The sequence below is a fragment of the Tenrec ecaudatus genome, chromosome 10, assembly GCF_050624435.1.
Source record: "Tenrec ecaudatus isolate mTenEca1 chromosome 10, mTenEca1.hap1, whole genome shotgun sequence".
In the NCBI taxonomy this organism is placed as follows: Eukaryota; Metazoa; Chordata; class Mammalia; order Afrosoricida; family Tenrecidae; genus Tenrec; species Tenrec ecaudatus.
This window is the reverse complement of record NC_134539.1, coordinates 29,147,960-29,170,053: the sequence shown is the minus strand read 5'-3', so window position 1 is coordinate 29,170,053 and position 22,094 is coordinate 29,147,960.

Here is a 22,094-nt window from a genome sequence, read left to right as displayed (position 1 = left end):
ACTCAGGAGTATATATCCTGGAAGGTATCACCGAATGCAGACGTTTATAGGAACAGACAGCTTCCTGCTTCTCCTATACACAACCCAGTGGGCTTGAACCTCTGATCTTGTTATTAGCAGTCTAATGTTTACTGAACAGCACCCATACACACCTTTTGGATATGCTACCTGATTTTAGAGATCATCTCATAGAGCTGACTCACTGAACACTCATGACCAAAGACAGGTATGTTGTAGTATGACATCAGGACATCATACATAAAGTAAACAATAAAGAAAGGAAAGGCTAAAATAAATGTTAGAAAAACATCTTAAAATTTTCCCGAACACGGAGTAAAGTGAATAAAGAAATGAACTAAAGCAGCTGAGCAGAATATTTCAAATGAATCTAACGCTATTTAAATTGTTATACTGAAGAGCGCACAGGCCCTGCAGCAGAAAGTTGAAAAGGAAGAACACACTTGGTGCTTCTCACAGTGAGAGATGTGAAAAAAATTATTCAAGCCTCGAGCTGCAATATTAAATGATTGAATGGGCAAAATATTTAATGAAGCACGATACATCAAAAGGAGATGAAAGAAATACACAGAATTATGCTACCAAAAAGAGTTGGTCAGTATTTATCCATTCTGAGAGATAGCCAAGGATTAAAAAAAAGATATTGAAGGAAGGAGTATAAGCTGCATGGAAGACATTGACCAAAACAACAACAACAAAACAAACTCACTGTCACTGAGCGTATTCTGTTCCTGCGACTGTGAAGGCACGGCAGAATGGTTTCCGGGTTTCTAAGACGGTAACTCCGTGTGGCAGTAGAAGACTTGGACTTTCAACAGGAAGTGACTGGTGGTTTTGAACTGCTGGTCTTGTGGTTAGTCCGGCGAGTAACCCACTACTCTAACAGGGCTCCAGACAGAGACAGACAGCAATTAAAATATTTCTACAAATATACCCAAGGGCTTCAGGTGCTCACTCCTTCAGGACAAAAATTTTGGAAGACAACCTGACAACTGGAAGAAATCCTTCTTTCGTGCCATTACAGGCAGGGGGCCCAAGAGACTGGAATTATCTAACAATATCATTAATAACCATGAAAATGTCACTGAAGATAATTAAAACATGATTGCCACAGTACATCAGCAGGGAGCTGCCAGTAACTCCAATGGAATTCAGACAAAGGACATTGATTGAGGCATATTGATCTCATTATTGATGTCAGATCTTGGTCAACAAGAGCAGATGCCAGAAAGGGGTTAACTGTGTTGTGCTGATTTATGCAAATGAATTTTATTGTGGGGAATCATAACAAATTATGAATAATGTCATGATGAATTGGAATTGTTGAACACCTAATTTGTATGTGCAGAACATACACACTGCCTGATAGACAGTTATTTGAATAGACAAGAAAATACTACATGGTCTAACGTCAGAAGTGTGTGCATTGGTCAGATTCTTTCATCATACTAATTCAATTTGTATGGTGAGCCAGTCATCCAAGAAACTGGGCGATATGGAGAAGAACATAGCACAATAATTGGAGAAAGACTCTCAAGGAGATGGATTTACACTGAAAGATATAGCAATGATTATTAGGATGATGCAAGACTGCATAGTCTAACATTTTTTGTTGTACATCGTGTCTCTGAGTTGAAACCATGTTGACAGCACCTAACAACTACGTATTCCTTAAAAATATAAATTTATTAAACTAATCAGCGAATATGGAAACCCATGACCTCTCGGGGACTCATTCTGATATCCATTGTTCTGGCTCTTGCTTACCATCCTTTAAGAATCAAACCCTTCCCTAATTAGGAATTTTTTTAAGCGTTTACAACAAAGGGAAGCAAGAAACTCTTCCATTGCTTCTTTGCAGAATATTTTGTAAACTTGATACTCTTCAAAAATGCTGACATTCACAGAAGGGAAACAAAACAAATCATAAGAGACAAGGATCGTATACTGTTACAAGTGTAAGTTTGGATCACACAGTACTTCTTTCTCCATATCAGACCCCTGAGACCCCTTACAATTTGCCATTCTGTTTGAACGTTTTATGTTCTGTTTACAAGAAGGTACACCCTAACAACTGCACCCTTGTTAGGAGTATGCTCTTCTTAACTAAAGAGTCTGGTTCCCTGGACAGTTGGCGCTGGAGTCAATGCCTGGAGTGAGTCAGGTCTCTACTCAAATCTCTCCTTGTAGTTTTACTTTTTGGTTCAAAGGATAGATTTTTAGTGTGTTCTGTATGTTTTCTTTTAGAATAAGATATATGACATATTGAATGGTTTTTGTCTTAAGGGGAGGCACTGTCTATCTTGAAAATTAATGATCCCTTAAACTGTATGCTTATTTTAATATATTATCCAAACAATATTCATTATATCTGCTATTTAAGATAGCAGTTAATGTTATCTAGAAATGTTTATCACCAAAAATAAAAAATAAGAGAAATAAATGAGAATGGTTAAATTATTATTATTTATAATTAAACTTATTTTGATGTTAGCGTGTACAAAGATCATCTGCACAGTTTTTTCTTTAAAAATATGAAAAAATTAAATGTTTACAAACTGGATAAATAAATTTGCCCAGTAACCTTTAACATCTGATATACTTTATTCAGAAATAACTCATAATCTGTTGAATTTATGAACAAATTTTATAATATTGTGTTATAACCTATTGTACATTTTTATAAGGAATGAGAGAAGCGCACACACCCACAGAAAGATTATAATTGATGTACCTAACAATCTAAGTAGTTATATAGCCTTACAAACCAACCACCAAACTCAGTGATAGTGAATAGAGTTTGCATCATGGCATCCCTATGCGACAGGATAGTAGTGCTCCATTAGATCTGCAAAGCTGGCTGATGCTTTGGGCTGCTATCCGTAAAGTGTGCAATTCAAAAGCACCAACCACCCCTCAGGCAAAAGACGGGATTGTCTTTTATCATCCGTAGTTAACAGTCTCGCGAATTCACCGGGGCAGTTTTACCCTGTCCCACGGGGCGCTGTGCGTTGGCATCGACTTAGTGGCAGTGAGAAATATGTACCGAAGCAGAAGGTCACATCTTTACCCTGCACAGCAGCTGGCCTCAGCTGCCTATCTTGGGTTCGTGGCTGAGTGCTTAACTATTGCAGCCCCAGGCACTTTCTAGTACTTACAAACTTAGACTCACTCCGCTGACACAGAGGGGATTCCAACTCCTGGGTTTGCAAGGCTGCCAGTCAGTGCTGCCGTGGGAGATCAGCAGAGTTCTCTCAAGGAGAGGCTGGCGGGTTTGCAGCTTTGACATTGTGGTTGGCACCCTGATGCTTATCCCACAAGGTCAACATAACTGAAGAAGTTTGTTTTATCTTTTAAAAATATATCCTAGTAATAAACACATATTACTCTTGTAATAAGGAACATTTAGCAATTTTTGTTCTATTTATGAAAAAGGCAACAAAACAATATTTACAAACATAAGTGAAGGACAACTTTTTTCAACTAGAAGCACATATATGGACTTATACTAAGTATAAATGAATCACGCAATGTACATCTAGATAGAGACCCATATAGGTTGTGATTACATACACTGTTTTCATTTTAAATAAGTGAAAATATTTGCTCATTTTGTAATCTCCTTTTTTTCTTGTTTCAGAAAATGTAATGATCACGTGAACACATTCTTGGACCATATCCATTTGATGAAATAGGAATGCCAATATATTTGTGCATGTAGAATTCAAATTTAAGATAAAAGTTGCCAGATTATCAAACTACCTAAAAGTTATGAATGATAAAGACACAAATATAAAAAGCTGTTGCTCAGATCGTGACTTGTTGCCATTGGTTTTCCCAGTCTACAGTCTGTATCTTTACTCACGCACCTGCAGCTAGTGTGCCAGTTAGGACTGTGGTTTGTTTGAAAGCCATAGAATATGCCAGCACAATGGATGAAACCAAGACTGTGTGTGCATGCGTGCGTGTGTAGCTATATATTAATGTAATGAGAGATCTGCGGCGACCTTGTTCAAGTCTAGAACAATAGAATTCTTAGGATTAATCAAAACCCTAGCTCTATATTTTGAATCAATCATAATTAGCACCTTTCTTTTATTGTGGGCCCACTTGTCAATCATGCAGGAAGGTCATCATGTACACAGGAGGGTGTGAGGATTGCCCAGGAGGTTGTTCATAACATGGTTGTCATTTCTTCATCAGGATGGCCCCAAGGGGGCGGGTTGGTATTGAAGGCATCTTGGTGGCATTGCATGTAAGGTATGTGTGAAAGGAGGAATGATTCATCCTAAGGAGATCTTATTTCACCATAGAGTTCACCGATACCACCATGTTCAAGACCCTTCTGCTGACATATCTGCATAGAGGCTTATAATTGAATGATTTCACTGCTGAACTTCACAGTGTGAGATAGAAAGGGAGAAGTGGGCTCAGAGGGGATGTTGAACGAGTCAACATGCAGTATTAGTGGCGCAGGATAACTGATTTTCCCAAAGCCTGCTCTGACCCTTACATTGATCCTGTTACAGCCCAGAGAGAAATTCCGTACATGTAACCTAATTCATTGAAGCGGTATGGCCCTTCCTCTACATTGATCCTACTAATTTGAAAATGGATGAAGAATGACAATATTATAAAACAGTTTTTATCTGCAACTTGTGTTTTTAACTTGACCATCTTTCCATTATAGTATAAATATAACTTTTAAAAACGTTAAAGTCCTAGTACATCATATTTTATTACAGGGCATAAATGCAATATTTAGGAAAAGAATAAGTAGCAGGAGGAAGAGAAAGAAAAAGAGATGAGACAAGAAACCCTAAAATGTTATAAACTGTGGCTTTTTCAAGCTATAATCGTGTGTCCTTTTCATTACAAACATTTAAACAAGAAAAAAGAGAGAAATTCTTGCATTATTAAATATTTTGGCTTTTGATTAGTAATATTGTCAGGTTCTTAAGCTTGCAAGACACATACTTTCTTAGTTATGTTATTCTTTTAAACATAAAAATACAGCTTTTTTATAGTTTTTGTTTCATTCTGCTTTGTTAGCCGAGTAGCCATTCTTAATTTCAGTGATAAACAATGTCTTTCTCGGTGATGTGGTTGTTCTCATTTTAGAAGCGCGCTCCCTCTCCAGATGTTTGTACTTTCATATAAATGGAAAAGAGCTCTCAATGAAATACATGTACAGAACACCACACACATATTGATCTGTTTGTTAGTCATTCATCAAAAAACAACTTGTCTGCCCGATGACATTTTTTTGTTATAAGGTCCTTAATAATTTCTGACAATCACAAGGAAATAATGTAGTAGGAAGAAGCTTGAAAGTATATGATACAGAAAGGTATTCAATTATTCATTCATATCCTTATTGAGTGCTAATCTGCATGTTTCAGGCATTCTGTGCACAAATAGAGACCCACAATGGACTCTCTCAAAACCTTGACTTGAGAAATACACCGCCATCTAGACCTCTAATCTCACCAAGGGTTTTTAAGCCACCAAATCATCACCAATTACACACAAATATGGACTGATGAAAGCTCAGTGGCTTTCATGAATTCATTATAATAATTAAAATGTTAATTAGAAGATTATTTATTTCATTTTGGTATGCATTGACATTATTATGGCCTTACTGGAGGAGTCCTGGTGGCCTCTTGTCGGGCTACAAACCACAAGATCAGCAGTTTGAACCTCCCACCCGCCTGGCAGGAGAAAGACGAGGCTTTCTACTCCCATAAAGAGTTAGAGTCTTGGGAACGCACAGGCTCGCTTCTGCTCTACCGAACAGGGAGGTTATATGTTAGCATCAAATTGATGGCAGTCAGTATGACCCGCATTACAAAATGGCACAGACTATGAGAAGACAAATTTCTCATTTGGCAGGAAAATAATGTTTTAGATATTTTCAAAAGATAACTTAGGAGAAGGTACTGCAAAAATAGCTACATTTTAAAGTAAGTTTATGCCACGATACATGAACCAAATATATATAGCAATTGATTCAGAGCTTAAACCGTGAGTAAATGGATTCTTTAAATTACTCTTTGATTAGGCATAGAGCATATTTTCACAGTGTCATAAAACTAATTTAATACATATTAATATAGTTTTAAAAAGGATTTCTAAAGTCAATACATATGAAAATCACCATAGCTTTAAACTCATTGTATTTAAGTGTAGTAATTATTTCTGTGGAACCTTAGAACCTCTCATTTTTTTATGCTTTACCTATGGGTTAGCAAATGAAACAAAATGAATAGAGCTGAGCAGTCTCTGGCTGTGAGTGCCGGGTGGTGCAATGGTCAAGCATTCAACTTCTAGCTGAAAGTGGAGCACTTTGAATGCAGCTGGAAGGGCGTTTGTGAGCTGCTTCAGACCTGTCTCAGCCTCCGAAACCCTCCGGAGCAGCTTAACTGCGCATGAGTGGGACCTCCAACAGCATTAACCGTCAGTCATTGGGTCTGCATCTTCCCTCTCAAGTTTTTAAAAAATCTGTATAAGCTCAAGATAAGATTAGTTTCATATGAATACAAGTAGTTCTCAACTTAGGATATGTTCAAATTACAATGAACCACACTTAAAAATGTCCTTTTTGGGGGGGGGTTAGAAATGTGTTCTACCTTCAATATTGTGATTTATAACTTCGCTGGTTTTATCATTCTCGCACCAACCCCAAAGACAAAGATCACATCTATAAATATATTGATAATACTTATAAACAGTAACAATAATGAAAATGAGAGGGGGGGGAGGGACAGAGAGAGATGACAACAATGTACTTGGAAAAGACCCCTACCAGAAGTAAGGAGCCGCCACTTCAGTGATGCCCGTGGACGTGAACTATGGAGTGGTGGATTACACACTGCACCGCTAACCACAGAATCAGTAGCTTCAAACTTTCCAGTCCCTCAGCGAATAAAACATGACTCTCTCCTCCTGTAAAGATTAAAATCTCAGTAACCCGCAAGGGCATTTCTACTCTGTCCTATCAAGTTGCAATGAGTTCAAATAAATCAATGGCAGTGAGTGTTGCTATTTACTGTTTGTTTGTTTTTTACATGTTAATGAAAAATATCTCTAGCTTAAATGAAGTTTATCCCATAGTACAAGAGACAAATATATATTGAAATAGAAATTTATATCAGATCTTGAAGAGTAAATGAATTGATTCACTAAATTACACTTTGCTTAAGCTTTCCAGCTGGCTCAGATGCAGGCAGTGTTTCTTTCTGTTGGAAGCAGGGTCACTATGACTCAGAACCAGCTCAGTGACACCTGTCAACAATAACATGCCAGCGGAATCTTAAAATCAACGTCCTTTTTTTCACATGTATAACGCAATACCATATATTCTCTCAAATCGTGTGCCCATGCGAATTATGTGGCTAAACATTTAGCATGCTGAAAGATTGATATTAAGTAAAATGGCTCTGGAATAGTGCAGTCATGGAGGTACACCTCATGACATTTGCAGAAATGAAGTTTGACCTCATTTCCCCCCTTATCTATGAAGTATATCATTCTGTTTATTTTCTTTAATCTCTTAATTGTGTGTGTAAGTAGTTTTGTAAGGATGTTATTTTTATAGTTGATCACATTCATACTATGATTTCAATAATGTTTCTAGGTAATTATAAAAGTTAAATTTGGTCTATCACTTTTGATCTATCAGTAAATCCTTCTGCCCTCCATGTTAGGGAAGCAAAATCAACAATTCCATTATATGAAGTTTCCATATCACTAGAAACAAAAATTCTGTCAGCAACATGAAAAAAATATATAGCACACTTACAAAAACAAAGCATGCAAGGGTGTGCAGTTGGGAAAGCAACCAAAAAGACATGCATTTCACACAGGGTAATGGTTTCCAAAACCAGAATATTCAGCTAGTTATTCTCCCTTAAGGAAACAATTGATAGCATGTTTGCATTCTTAATCTTCCCGCGTTTGTTTTACAACGTAGACCCATATTTGCCTAATTCCCAACATTTTATTTCCCAGTGCTTTCTGAATTATTTTAAATGATTACTGGGTTTCGAGTAACTTAATATAGTTAATGTTGTACTCTAATAGAACCTTGCTGTACAGTATTTGCCCATGTAGAAAATAGCACACTGCAAATGTCTCCGCGTTTATTTGGAGGCGGAGGCAGTTAGAAACTGCTCTGCTGTTCCCTGCCCTCCCTTGCCGCCCCGACCCATGCTGGTCACGTGGCATTGATGTGGGGAAGGCCCAATTCATTTTAGGGACACATAGGATTACTTTTCAGGTTCACTATGCCTGAGGTCGTCAGACTAACTCCGAAGTCAGTCTGCGTGTTCTTTGGGGTGATAGGTTTATTATTCATAATTGTTTGGTTTGCCTGTGATAGAAAATCAACTTAAACTGGTTTAAGGAAAGAGAGCTCTTACAGCCTGTCATAGCACACGTCTTCTCCAGGTTGATATCTGGACCAACGAGATACTACCAATGCACGATCCTCTGAATCTCTCCACAGCTGCTCTGCAGATGCGCTGTGAGTGCAGTCACTTAGGCCCCTCTGCACTGTCCTTTGGCACTCCGAGTTCAATTCCGAAGGAAATAAAGACTTTCCTTCCACAGGGACTGAAATCTAATTCCTTTATTAAGTCTCTTTTAAGAGAAACAATTATCCCTGAACCAATAAAGCAACTAGAGGCGAATCAATCTCTTAAAGTCTATGATCGGTTAAGATTTGTTTGCTTACCTGCACCTGCTACAGGTGGGTAGAATCAACCCCACCCCAAACACTTGAATACCAACAAATAGCCAATTATAATGCATTTTCATTGTGTAAATGAATGTTCAGAATTAATGCAGAATTAAAACATAAACCCAAATAAGTGACACTTGAAATATTTTACAAATAAGAATGGAGTAATGGCAAACCATTATAGAAAGATTGGATATCAGAGAGTTAAGTCCAAGATTTCTCCTACACCAAGGAATTTATTTTTCCACTCCAAAGAATGTATAAGGATTTATAAACATGAAGACTTTTCAGACCCAGGGTAGTTGGAGTCCAAGTGTTCTGGTGTGTCTACATCAACTCATTTTTCAACCATAACTAGTACTTTCAACAATTGTAGTGATCCTAATATGGACAGACTCAGAATTCATCTATTTTTAGGCAATGTTAATAATTTACTAGTGTTTATAACATGTGAGTCGGTGATGATATTAGAAACAAATGCCATTGGAATTTAAACTTTAATTATTTTGATCCTATTAATCTAGTATGAAATGGATTAATTTACAACCTCCTTAGAGTAATTTTTATATTTTATTTACATATATTTCACCACGCCTTATATTGGATGACAAATAAAAACATGCTTCTATGATGTCGCTGCTACTTGACAATAATAGTACTGACCATCCGTCAGCATTTTCATTGTGAGTCTCTTGGGGTGGCATTGTACCATCCAGTTTAGAAGGCTCTTGTCATGGAATTGCCAAGTTTGCCTCTTGTGTATTGTTTTCCTGCTGAATTTGTCAACACCATTGCTGTCACGATACGGGAGGAAATGAGTCTGTCCGGTCCTCTGCACTTCTATATCTCTGTGTGTCCATGTGTGAATCTGTACATCTTACTACCTATACTTTTCTTTCAAAGCTAATACGCAACCATTGAAACTTTTTTTTCTCAATTATGGCATTAACCAAAGTAGGTCTGCAGCCAGTTATCAAATATACCAAAACAACAACAACAACTAACCCCCAAAAAACAAAGTCACTGATAGTGAGTCAATAGAACTATATAGGACAAGGGGAGGAGAGCGGCTCTTGTTCTCCTGCAGTGCCTGCTTGTTTTGAACCCGTGTCTTACAGTGAGCAGCCCAAGCCTCGGGGGACTCTGCTGCCAGCACGCCTGTAATCAAATATACCAAAGAAGCTTTATTTTTGACACCATCTCTTGACCCCATGTACTGTCCTGGCATCAACCCATATTTAATAGGGTCTTCCGAGCAACTGAGACAGTGACTGACAGAGAACAGGAAGCTCAAATACCAGTAATATTTATTTTAATCAATTAATATATTATAGTATCACTTCTACAAAAGTTAATCATAAATTAGGTCCATTCTTTCCTGTTATCTATTCTTTGATGCTTAGGGTGTTAAAGGATAAGCAAAATAAACCTGTCTTTATAAATGGTTTTCTGTACTTACTTGTTAGATTATTCCTATACTTCTATAATTTTCATTATCTAGTTGCCAACAAGAAGTGACAAGGTAACTATTTCTTGTTTCTTAATGAGGAAATAGAATGTTTCCATTATATCTGTGTATTTTTCTGATCGGTACTTCCTCCCTTTGCTATCAGAATGATTTATTTGGCAACATGAAAAACAAAATAATCGGGGCCTTAAAATAATGCTTCAGAAAACAGCGCAATTCTATGTAAAGTCCCAAAGTGGTTGTTCCATGGAGTCTAAAGTAGTAAGTTGTTGTACTTGCAGGTTTTCTGTCACTGATATGCCTTTTAAAATGTGTTTACATTGATTTTATTATAGCTAGACTATTACTTAAATTTAAATCATGAAAAGGGCTACCGTTATGTTTTTAATTATTCCTGTTATTTTAATTACATTTTTATTAGTACATTAGTAGTCAGCAGGTCTGAAGCCAATTTAATACTATTTCAATTATAATGTACTGTTGCTTGTAATTATCTTTACCATCTTTTGCCACATGGAGGAAAGCAAAGCATTCTTCGGCTTAGACTGTTATTGTTAGGGTCCTTCGAGTTGGTTCTGACTCACATGACTTACATACAGCCTAATAACGTACCGCCTAGATCTGCATTGTCCTCACAAATGCTCCTGTGATTGAGCCTATTTTTGCAGCCATTGTGTCAATCCATTTCTTTCATGGCCTGCTTCTTTCTTGCTGACCCTCCATGTAACCAAGCATGATGTCTTTCTCTAGGTACTGGTCTCTCCTGACAACGTGTCCAAAGTACTTAAAACACAGCCTCCCATCCTTGCCCCTAAGGAGCGTTGTGGCTGTGACAGAGACAGATGTATTTGGCCTGTTGTCAGTCCGTGGTACTTTTAATATTCTTCACTAACACCATAGTTCAAGTACATCAACTTTTCTTTGGTCTTCCTTGTCCATGGCCCAACTTTCTCTCTCTCTCTGTTTTTAAAATAAATTATTTTATTGTGGACTTTCTTATTACAATCCATCCATCCACATTTGTACAAACACATATGTTGTGTCAAGCACATTTGTACATTTTTTGCCATCATCATTCTCAAAACATTTGATTTTCTACTTGAACCCTTGGTATCAGCCTCTCATTTTCCCCCTCCCTTGCCCACTCTCTGTCCCTCATGGACCATTGATATTATAATTTTCCCCTACCCCAAGAGTTTATGAATTATTATTTTTTCATGTCTTACACTCTCATGTCTCCCTTCACCCACGTTTCTGTTGTTCGTCCCCCAGGGATGGGTTATATATAGATCATTGTAAGTGGTTTCCCCTTTCTCCCCCACCTTCCCCTTACAGTCCTGTTATCTCTACTCTTATTATTTGTCCTGAGGGGTTTATCTGTCCTGGATTCCCTGTGTTTACAGCGCTTTTCTGAACCAGTGTACATCCTCTGATCTAGCCGGATTTGTAAGGTAGAATTGGGATCATGATAGTGGTGGGGGGAGGGGAGGGAAGCATTAAAGAACTAGAGGAAACATATTTCATCAGTGCTAACACTGCACCCTGACTGGTTCATCTCCTCCCCGAGACCTTTCTATAATGGGAAGTCCAGTTGCCTACAGATGCGGGTCTCCACTCCGCACTCCCCCTCATTCACAATGATGTGATTTTTTTGTTCTTTGATGATTCTTGGCCCAGCTTTCATAGGCATAGGAAGCAATTGAGAATCCCATGGGTTGGGCTAGGCACACCTTGTCCTCACAGTAAGCTCTTTCTTTTCAACACTGTAAAGAGGTCTTGTCTTGCAGACTTAACTAATGAAATGCCTCCTTTGATCTCTTCACTGACTGCTGCTTCCCTGAGCATGTTGCGGGTACAAATAGACGACCGCCGCCACTGTAATATCTTGAACTTTCAGGAGAGTCTTTATTCAGCTATAGCTCCACTACAAGATATTGAATGCATTTCTCAGGCTGCAGCAGCCAGTGAAATTACCAGCCAGCTTATAAAGGCAGAAACCACAGAAAATCATTTGGTTTATTTGTTAGGGGCTTAAGCAAACATTTGACAGGAGCAGAAAGCAAAATTAATGGGTTAATTGAAACATAAAAGAAGGCACCATATTAAATAATAATAAATTAATCACAACATTGAGATTACAACATCACAAGGAACAACATTAAGGAATTACAAGATTAATTACAATATCCTCATCCCAGGTACATAAACAAGCAGCCATCTAGATGAGAAGCAACAAAGCCCACATCGAAGAAGCACATCAGCCTGCGTGATCATGTAGTGTCAATGGGATCAGGTATCAGGCATCTAAGACCCAGAACAAAATCATACAAATGTGAATAGGGGTGGGGGGGGATGAGTAGTGGAGACCCAAAGTCCATCTGTAGACATTTGGACATCTCTTCACAGAATAGTCACAAGGAAGAGATGAGCTAGTTCGTTAATGCTTCCTCCACCCCCTCACCCCCACTATCATGACCTCATTTCTACCTTACAAATCGGATTAGACCAGAATATGCACACTGCTACAGATAAGAGCCTGCAATACAGGGAATCCAAACCCCTCGGGGGCAACAATGAGAATAGAGATACCAGGAGGATAAGGGGAAGGGGAGAAGGGGAAAGAGGGAATTGATCATAGGATCACTATATAACCTCCTCCCAGGGGACTGAACACCAGAAAAGTGGGTTAAGGGTGACAGAGGACGATGTAAGATATGAAAATAATAATCAATAACTTATCAAGGGTTCATGAGGGTGTGAGGATGGGTGAGGGACGGGGAAAGATGAAGAGCTGATACTGAGGGCTCAAGTAGAGAGAAAATGCTTTGAAAATGATGATGGCAACATATGTACAAATGTGCTTGACACAATGGATTAATGTAAAGATTACTATAAGAAATGTAAGCGCCCCCAATAAAAGTATTTCATAATAAAAAGAAAGGCATATAGTTCATAATGACTAAATTGGGAGAGAAAGGAAATATATATTTTATATGACAGATGGACACTTGCGTGTATTGATTTTCATTTTTAAACTTGGAAAATTGTCTTTCAGAAGTGCTTCCTTTTAATAATAGGAACATACATTGTTCTCCAAAAGTTTAGTAAGCATACTGCATTTTACATATATAATTCAATAAATTAAAGATAATGAAATGCATTTTTAAAATCTAAGGATAATCTTGTATTGATAGGAAAATGTTCCATTTCAGAGTACAGTTTAGCAAAGATGCTAGCTGAGAAACTTAAAACTGATTTCAAAGGACCAAATATTTTTCTTGGGTCACTCTGTAGAACGTCTATCTTGCTTCTTCTCTTTTATTAAAAAACTGTCTTAACCATAAGAACAAAATATTGATCCAATTTCCAGAACAACATCAACAACAAAACAAAGATTTTAGTAGGATCCTAAGATAATGTAGGAATTTAAGCTATAAGAACTGAAATTTCATCTATTTTTCTATAAAATAGTGAACGCTATACTTATACTCCTCTAAAATTTTAATAAAAAGGTATAACCAATCATAGATTCAAGTGCATCTGAGTTTTTCTTTTCCTACTATTTAATTTTCATTTTTTCCTTGTGAAAATATACACTTTCCCCAAAAGGTAGCCATGCAATTTGATTATGTGCTTTATAAAACAATATCAATTGTAAATATATTTAGAGCTATTGCCAATATTTATTTTTGGTTGCTCTAATTTAACAAAAGCACAGAGATACTTTGTGAGTGAATCCATAGAAACAAACCTCTACAATGTGTCATGGTGCTCATTTCTCAATCAGATATTTCATTTTAATATTCATTTGTTGCTAACGACATTTATAGCATTCTCTTGGAGCAGTCATCTTTACAGTATATTTTTACCCACAGACAGAATGGCATCATTTGCCAATCCCTGTGTTGAGGTCCAGGTGTTTAAAATCACAATTAACTCAATTAAAATCCCTCTGCATTGACTAGTAGGGTTCTACCGGCATCTTCCCCTCCCTGCTCTTACCCAGACACAGGAGTAAAATTCCAGGTGGGAGTTTCAACGGCCATGTCTAGAAGATCCGTCTCAAGGAATTCACCCCACCACGCTCGCTCTCCATTTTCTTTCCTCTAACAATGCAATAGAAACTTTCTCAGGGTGTCGCATGAGCAGATATTGCTGCTTTCCTCACCAACCCATTTATGCACCCTGTGTGGTTGTGAGGATTCATCGTTCTTATTTCTCTCAAGTAAAACATTGTTTCCCCCAAATGCTTCGACCTTCCAGAGGGGGAGTGGAAATATACCAAGATTTTTCATCCACTTTATATAGTATTATTGACACATGTATGGAATTTGAAGATGGAAATGAAATATGTATTCTATCTTTTAATATTAAACTAGTGGATGACTGTCTCTAATTTAGCCTATTTAACCTAAGTACACATATAATTGACCTTGTAAGTAAGAAAAGAATAAAATCAACTAGTCTTTTAAGGTATTATTTCATTATTCAAATCTTATTGGAAATTAAACAATGTAGTTTTTATAAATAACTGAAGAGTAAGGTATGATTATATAGTTAATGAATGCACAAATTATTTCCTTTTTTTACAATCTTTATTCAAAATCTGACCAAGGAGCTGTTTGTTTTTAAGATTTTTGATGAAAGATTAGGCAGATCTCATTATTTTGAATTTTCTCTCACATAATAAAACCCACCTTTGTTCATGCCAAAGGTAATAACCCTGTTAAGGTATCAAAGCAATGTAAAAAAGATAAAAGGCATAAAATGCATTCATGTAGTATATTCCTTAGGCAACTTCTGGTTCCAAGGAGACTTGGACAGAGAGAGGAGAGCCAAATAGCCTGAAAGGCGTCCCTGGACAATTCAGGTTGCACAAATTTATTCTGGTTGTGGCAGATGGCTGAGCACTCCTCTTGCTTTTTCCAGGTGTTTTTTTTTAAATAACTTTTCTTCCCTCTTTTATTCATTGTTATTAGTGCATTTTTTAAAATTTTAAACATTTTATTAGGGACACATACAACTCTTATCACAATCCATAAATATACAAACATCAATTGTATAAAGCACATGAGTACATTCTTTGCCCTCATCATTTTCAAAGCATTTGCTCTCCCTCCACTTAAGCCCTTTGCATCAAGTCCTCTTTTTTTTCCTTCCCTTCCCGCTCTCCCCTCCCTCATAAGCCCTTGACAATTTATAAATTATTATTTTGTCATATCTTGCCCTGTCCGGCATCTCCCTTCACCCTCTTTTCTGTTGTCCGTCCCCCAGGGAGGAGGTCACATGTAGATCCTTGTAATTGGTTCCCTCTTTCCAACCCACTCACTCTCTACCCTCCCAGTATCGCCCCTCACACCCTGGTCCTGAAGGTATCATCCGTCCTGGATTCCCTGTGCCTCCAGCTCCTATCTGCACCGGTGCACATCCTCTGCTCTATCTAGACTTGCAAGGTAGAATTATGATCATGGTAGTTGGTGGGGGAGGAAGCATTTAGGAACTGGAGGAAAGCTGTATTTTTCATCGGGGCTACATCGCATCCAGATAGTCACCTAATGGGAATTTAACTACTCTTTTCTTTGCTGGTGTACAGCATTGTGGAGGCTGAATGTGTTCCAATTCTGATTTTATTAATGTGCTGTAATTTTAAGGAATAGGGACTGGATTTGCTGAGCTTTTAAGTGTATTGAATGAGTGTAAATTTTAGAAAAATGGCTTGTTAATGAACTATTTCTAATACAATTAAAAATAAAAATGTCAATTCTATCCACTTATCAGCGTTCAATGAATTGTGTTAACAAGACATTTATTTTATACAATTAATTGAACAGATAAAACAATCCTGAATAGACAGAAATAAGATAATAGTCCATGAAAAAATTGTTGAGACTAATGCGGATAAGTTTCAAGGGTTAATACAACTGGTAAGATGTTAAAAATGCATTTAGTTGACTAACCCTGCTTCCTCAAATCCTCTATCATTGACTCAATTCAGAACTGTACTTATTGTCCTCCCTATAGGTAAGAGCAGAGCGGCTCTGGAGGGGTTCTGAGGCTGTAAATCTTAGCTAAGACACGGGATTTTCAATCACCACACATGCTTGTGAAAAAGAGATGTTGAATAAGAGAGGCTGAAGAGGAATTGATGCCTTTGACTATGGTGTTGGTGAAGAAACTTGAATTACCATGGGCTTCAAGAAAATGTATATATTTTATTGGAAGAAGTCCAGTCAGAATTCTCCTTAGAAGCAAGAATGGGGTGATTACATTTCAAATACTTTGGACTGATTATCAAAAGGGGACCAGTCCCTTGGGGGCTCCGTGTTTGAGGAAGTCCAGAGACAGAAAACAAGGAGACAATTGATGAAATGGACTAAGATGACGGCTGCAGCAATGGCATGGATCACAGTCAAGTGTGAGGATGGCGCCGGACTAGACAGCATTTTATCTTGTTGTACACAGACTCTATACGGAGTGACTGCACCCCAAAACAGCATGTATTTAAGGCCATGATTAAACGTTATGGACTGTATTGCTATCTGAATGTATAACTGTGATAATTCTATTCTTTGGCTATTTAAATTCTCAGGTGAACAGCATATAGAAACACTGAGGACAAGTTAAAAATATTCTTGTGACTCAGAGGAAATATACCAACTCCTCCCCCTTCCTGAGAATAGAGTGGGCTTTCATAAACTGATATTATTTGCAAGTATACAAACGCTTCAGTCAGGAAGAGGAAAACTATCATTTAGAAGCAGGGAGAATAGTAATTTATATATTTTCTCAGCAACTTGATCAGCTTGGAGGGCTTGTGCAGGTCAGACATGGAGAGCACCCGAGTAACTCTTTCTCAGTCCCTTAAATTTAGCAATTTCAAATCTCCCCTATGTGGTCCTTTAACATTATGAATTTCTCGGTTTAATATATTTTTTAAAATCTGGAATGATGTTAAATATACAAAAAATCAGGGAGGAAGAAATGAGCACCAACTTTGGCTTAGGGGGTTCTGAGCTGCTTGTCTTCTTTGACTAGTGCATGATTGTGTTTGCTGTTGTTGTTGTTGTTGCTGTTGTTGTTGTGTAGGTAGGTGCCATCGAGTCAGTACCAGCACTGCCGAGTCCTGCGCTGCGATCACAATTGTTCCTGGGCTTGAGCACATTGTGGCAGCCTTGGTGTTGATCCAGCTCCTTGTGGACCTGCTTCCTTCTCACTGCTCTTCCACATGACCCAACAAGTCCTTCTTCAGGGGCTCATTTCTCATGACAACATGTCCAAAGTATGAAAGGTGAAGTTTCTCCTTTCTTGCAGCTACGAAGCAATCAGCACATACTTCTTGCAAGACTGATTGGCTTGTCATTTTAACAGCCATGGTGTATTAGATATTCTTCTCCAGTACCAGAATTCAAATGGGTCAATTCTTCTGTCTTGTCTTCTTTTGTCAAAGTCCAAATTTCATATGCAGATGAAGAATGTGTTAGACTGAGTAGACTTGAGTAACAGATCTAGGGAGACTCATATCTGTGTAAGAGAGAACTTTATATCAAAGAGTAATAGTATACTAAGAAAACAACCCAGCCCAGTCCAATTCAAATTCATTAAGTCTGATATTAACCCATATGTCTGATATTAGAACTTAAATTCCTCTCTAGACTCACGCAGCCATGCAATGACTCAGAATGCAGGAAGATCACAGGCCGGTGGGTGGGAAATCTTGTAGATCCAGTGGCAGTGGAAGCATCTCAGGGCTGGTATGGGTCTCCACATGGCTATTCGCGATCTAGAGCTCTTGCTCCATCCATTGAGAGAGAGTGTGTTTCTCTTCCCAGGAGAAAAAGAGGATGTTCCCAGCATCCTCCTGGTAGTCTTACCTTTGGACCCAATTGATTGATAAGCTAAACTCCACCTCTTCTCCCAAGTTCACATTATGTAACAGCCACAAAAAAGTTGATAATACCATGGTTTGCGCCATGCACACCTTATTCCAAAGAGTAACATCCTTGCTTTTCAATACTCTATGAGGTCTTGTGTAGCAGATTTACCCAATGTCACCTACCTTTTGATCTCTTGACTGTTGCTTCCATAAGCATTGATAGTGGTCCAAGCATCCCCAAAGCATTGAAACCTTCAAACTTTTCTCCCGTTTTCATAATGTCACCCATTGTTGTGAGGACGTGGGTCTTGTTTATATTCACTTATAATCTGTATTGAAGGCTTCAATCCTTGATCATCAGCAAGTGCTTCAAGTTTTCCTCACTTTCAGTAAGCAAGTTTATCACCTGCATTTCAAAAGTTCTTAATAAGCCTTTCTCCACTCCTGATGCCATACCTTTCCTTCACAGAATCCAGCTTCTCTGATGATTTGCTCAACATTTAGATTGAGCAGGTATGGTGAAAGGATACAACATTGTCAGACAAGGTTCCTGATTTTAAACCATGCAGTATTCCGTTTCTCTGTTTGCACAACTGCTGCTTGATCCACGTACATGGTCCACATAAGCACAGTGAAGTTTTTGGATTTGCATTCCTCTCAGGTTTATTATAATGCACACCATGGAATGCCTTGGCATAGTTAATCAAACAAAAGAAATCATCTTTCTGGTATTCTCTGCTCTGAGCCAAGAAACATCTGACATCAGCAATAAAATCTCTTGTTACACAGCCTCTTCTGAATCTGACCTGAACCTCAGGTAACTCCCTGTCAATGCACTGCTATAACTGTTGTGGATGATCTTCAGCAAAATTTGACTTGCATGTGATTGCATTAATATTGTTCTATGATTTGAGGATTCTGCTGGGTCACCTTTCTTTGGAATTGGTACAAATCTCTCTTCCTGTCAGTTTGGAAGAAGCTGTCCTCCATATTTCCTGGCATAGAGGAGGAAATGCTTGCAGTGCTTCATCAGCTTGTTGAAACGTTTCAGATGGTATCCCAGCAATTCCTGAAGCCTTGTTTTGGCTAATGTTTTAAGTGCAGTTTGAACTCCTTCCTTCAGCTCCATTGGTTCTTGCTGATATGCTCCCTCCTGAAATGGTGGAATGTCAACTAATTCTTTTTGGTACAGTGCCTCTGTGTATATTTTCTGTTGACACTTTCTGAATCATTCAATATTTTTCCCATGGAATCTTTCAATATTGCAACTCATGGCTTGACTTTTTCTTGATTTATATCATTTTAAAATAGGCTAAGCGTATTCATCCTTTTTTGTTTTTCTAACTCTAGATCTTTTCACAATGCATTCTAATATTTGACATTGTCTTCTCAAGCTTCCCTTTGACATTTTCTATTCAGTTCTTTCCCCCCCTCACACTCTCAGAGGCTCTACCTGATTCAGCTCACACTTTTCTACTTCACTTCAAGAAATCAGCCCCTCCCCAATCACATTCTGAGTACCTTCCACCTCAAGGAGCCCATTCTCTGGCACAAACCCTGGCAATGCTCTGCTTCCACTCATTAGACCTTCAATATCTGAAAATGTTTAGGAGCTATGGATAAAGTTTCATTGGCTTCTTTCTCTGAAGTGAAGAGCTGAGAGCTTCTTTATTGTTCTTATTCTGGGAGCTCCACTGTAAATTGTTCACGACGGGTAACCCTGCTGGTGTTTGAAATACAATGGACATAGCTTCCAACATCACATGAACATGCAAGTCAGCACATGATTCCAAACTGAAAGACAAATGGTGACTGTCACTGTTACCTGCTACAAAATGAAGCTCGACTCATGGTGACCTCAGGCATAGCAGAATGACAGCCTGCCTGCTTCCCAGGATGATTCTGTGAATCAGAATGTTGTAGACCATAGAATTTTCAATGGCTGGATTTTAGCAATAGGTTTTCAGGCAACTCTTCCTTGTCTTCTTTAATCTAGAAACTCCCCTGAGACGTGTTGAGAATTATTAACAGACCATAACTTCCATTGCTAAATGGGTGATGGCTGTATGTGGTCTATTGGCTAGGCATTGAACCTGGTTTTCCCACAGGCAAAACAAAGGTTTTAGCATTGACTCACTAATGCCTCGTGATATGTAATTAATCATCCATCTCTGTTTACTTCAATACTATTCTTTGCTGGCGTTATTCATACTGACTATTTTTTGCAAAATGATGTTGCCTTGTAGTTAAGAAGCATGGATATATGACAGTCCCTATAGTGTGTAGTCTTTCTGATAGGAGCTTAAAGTTGAATTTTGTTCTCAGCAACTCTGTTTTGGCTTGGCGACAGCCACTTTTTTGTCATTTGGTTCTAAAAACTAATAAGAGAAGCATGTTCCTAGAATTTGAATAAAATTCTTGTAAGATCCATTACTTTACAGTGAGAAGATAGAGGACATTTGGATAACTACGAATTACATGTTTTTTACAAGTTAAAATATCTCTGCCACACTTTAGAAATCTCATAATCACAGGGCATGGGGTTAGAACAGTGCCTTAGGAATGAAGCAAAACTAGAACTACCCTCAAAATTCACAGTACAGGAAGATACTTTTGCATTCCAAGGGCAATTCTTAATTACTGCATATGTTTTGGTATTTTTGTAACTAAATGTAAAAAGAGGGTGCCACTGCCACCTACTTTGTGGAGACTAGTGAAGCTTATACACACCCTAAAATGCACCAGAGTCTTACACACACACACACACACACACACACCAAATTGTCAAAGTTTCTAAGCTTGAGCATTATTGTCCTAAATATTGCTGTAGTCTAGCATAACATATTATAAAACAAGGTCTAAGATGATAGAACTGTTTCTAAATAATTTACTTTTATGTTTGATAAAGTTCAACTATATATATAAATACAAAAATATTCAGGACTTAATATAAAACCTACAATGTATAGTGTCAATGTAGAAGTAGCTGGGATAATTAATCATACCTTGAACCAAGATAAAATTTAAAATTAGCGGAGGATAGTATTTAGAAAGCTATTGTTACTGTGCTTTATGTATTATGTAGCAACATGGCTGACATTAAAAAAATGGCTAAAATCAAGCTTCTAGATAGAAAATGAAATAAGGGGATTAATATACTTGACAGGCTTAGTGATATATTAGGAGAAATTAACTAGTAAATATTAAGAAATATCAGTAGCAAGTATCCAAGAATGAAACAGAAGTTAAATAACAAGGAAGAAAAATGTATGTAGCATTATGGGTAAGCCATGAGGGACTTCTGGTTTCCTACTGGAACTCACAAAAGAAGAGAGAAATGTAGAATGCTCTCTCTCCATAAACTAGGAATGGGAACATCTCCAATAGCATACAAAAGCATTTTAATGAATTCTAATATGAGACAAAGCACATTAGAATGTGGATTTTAACACCTGTATTTACACTCTGCTAATAACACCTGGGCATCAGATTTTCCTTTGGACCCATTTTCAATTTATTATCAATTTTTAATACCATCTACTTTTCTTAGATTGAGGTCTTCCTCTGTTTTCTATGATCATTGTTACTCAGTCTTTTTGTTGTTGTTGTCTTTTGTTTTGTTCTTGTTTTGTATGTTTTGCTGTATAGGACAGCCAAGATGGGTAGAATTTTGAAGACAGTAACTCAATTTATAATTACCTGTGAACATAGAGGAATTGGGGAGTCAATACTAAAGGATACAAGAGGGAATAAAATGTTCCAAAATTAATTTTACTGATGATTTAAAAAGCCTCCTTAATATTATTGAACTACCGTAATATATATATTAAAGGCTCAATAAAACATTTTTTAAATATAGAGAAAAATAAAGACTTTATTCTTATTTGATGAAAATTATGACCCTACACTACTCCACGCCCCCAAAAAAGAACAAGCACAAGAAACAAACTATACAAAAGTTCATTATATGGAATTCCTTAAAACTGGTGTTT